Consider the following 2,634-nt stretch of genomic DNA (forward strand, 5'->3'; position numbering starts at 1 on the left):
CTGTGATCGGGCGAGGCGAACGGTAGTTGAGAAGGAGGTATGAGCTAGTGGAGACAGAAAGCGAGAGAGTTACGATTGGTATATTACTGCAGAAGCACACAAGGAAAATGCACGTGCACACGTACATTTTCTTACTTTCTTCCTCTCATAAATATTATATCAGTCAGTACTTCGTTTTTGCGAGTTGCTAGCGTTACGCGAATGGTAATTTCTTGATTATTTCGTAATTTAATTTTGTTCTTGAACAATTTTATTAATTCATTTTAAAGTTCATATTTTTTGAATTTTCGGGTGAATAGTAAGAAATTATGATAGCAGAGATACAGACTCTGAATATGAAAGCGGTGCTCTAAGACCATCAACTAAGAAGAAGTTACGTATAAAACTTGTGCATAAACATACATTTGAGTGGAGCTAAAAAAGTTTTACTTTAGTCGTGTGGTCTCAAACGCACTAATGATGAATGAGGGTGTATATCCTCGAATTCATTTTCATCTCTGTAAATAATATTAATTATTTTTACTCTTTGTTCCGGTACCATTTAGTAAGACTATTGTATACATTAAATAAGTAAATACATAAATAATTTAGCAAACAGAAGTATTTTAAATATACGTTAACAATAATAATCTATAAAAGTAGAAATTATATCCATTCATTATCCAGTTTTTTTTGTTTCAGTTGTAGAATTTAATCACCTGAAGACTTGTTAACTTTGTTCATCACTCGCTTCTCTTTTTCTTTTTATGGAGCCTTAAAAATAACTAAGCACAAGAACCATAAGAAAGAACCGCTATGAAAATAGATTTTTTTTTTAAATAAAATATGATTAAAAGTCTTTGTAATTCAGACAGGAGAAGTTTTAACATATCGTTGGCTTACTGCCAAACCAGATAGGTAACATTTTGTTAGTTTTATGCACTTACTCTGTTTTAGCTGTACAGTTTTGAGCAAAATGAAGAATTACCAAAACAAGCCCAAATCATTTACTATTTTTCTATTGTTCAACACTTGTATGGTATATGCAGTAAAATTATATACAAATTTTGATCACGAAAATGCACTAAACGCAAAAATGGTAAAAATTTACTTATCTTGTTTTGGCAGTAAACCGACAATATATGAAAATAAAAATCCTATCCATTTAGGTTATGCAGAGTTCTTCTGTTTAAGTGCTAGAGTTTAATTACCTAAAATTTAAGGAGTTAATATTTTATTTATTGCAATTAGTATATTATACTTAAATACTTATTTGTCTTCTTGCATATACTTTCTTTCTCTTTTCTTCCATCTATGAGCACAAGGTCTAAAAATAGGAGATTGAGACAATAGTTTAAAAATTAGAGAACATAAAATATAAAAATTAAAATCTTTGTTGACTTAAGTTATACATAGCCAAAAAAATTAATATGGTCACTAATTATTGTTGTCTAGTATTATATAATTTACTATTCTGATTTTATCATAAGACCAGTTAAGTATTTTAAATATAAGCTTCAGTTATTAAGATAAAAAAGTATACATTATTTGAATATAAGTTATGTAATTTCTTCTGCAGTTTAAGTTTTAGAATTAATTTAACTAAAATGTTTGTTGCTAGATTACAATAGGAAGAGTAGTCGTCTTTAATGTACTGTCTTTTCTCTCTTCTTCTTTCCGAATTAAGACCGACTTAAGACTCTAAAATTTTATAATTTTCAAACAAAATCACAATAACCTAAAGAGTAAAAGAAAAAGGGATGTTTTACCCTTACCAACCCCCGCATGTGACGCATTTGAATAAAATTTAAAAAATTTGAATTTAGAATCTTATTCACAACGAAATGTTTATGCAGTACACCAATTTTCAAAATTTAATTCTAAAGGGTTTTAAAGTTATAGAGAAAAAATTGTCTTCAAGGGGTCCTATTCAAAGGGGCGTAGCTCCCTTAGGAAGCAATTTCGAACCCATTTTAATATGAACTTTTTGCTTATTTTCATACAAGGATTACGCCCCTGAAAGGATGCCGCTTACTTTTGAATCACCTTGTATTGTGACCAAAATTATTAATCTAGCCAAGTTATACTTTTTTATTAAATTTTAGGTTTTAAGATTTTTATTTGATTCCTATTATTTTTTTACCTTATTTATAACCAATATTTTAAGGGTTTTAATTATTACATTAAAACCCTTTCAAAAATGTTTATTTAGTAAAAAAATAAAAAAAAAATCCAATTAATCTTTAAAATATTGAGGTGCCAACTATAGAGACCACGAAATAACAAACTTTCGTATTATTGGCACTCTCGTTTTATTGTCCTTTTTTTGCAGAAAATTAAATTTAAGTTTCTAACAAATACTATGCTAAATTATGATTTTTATTAATAAATGCAATCCTACAGTATCAGTACGGGGGATACATTTAAGAAACTTTCCAAAAGAACCATTATTTCGCAGTCTTATCTGACGAAGATACGAAAAAAGTTAACTGGATTGTTGAAAGCCAAACAAAAGGTTTTCCAAAAAGAAAAATTGACATTCAGTTTTCAAGGTAACAAAAAAACAGTATTTAAAGACATTTTTTCGAAACATAAGCTGTATAAATGTTTTCTATAAAGACACGCGATTTTGGCACAAAGAAAACCAGAAGCAGT

Source organism: Anthonomus grandis, chromosome 1, assembly GCF_022605725.1.
Source record: "Anthonomus grandis grandis chromosome 1, icAntGran1.3, whole genome shotgun sequence".
NCBI lineage: Eukaryota > Metazoa > Arthropoda > Insecta > Coleoptera > Curculionidae > Anthonomus > Anthonomus grandis.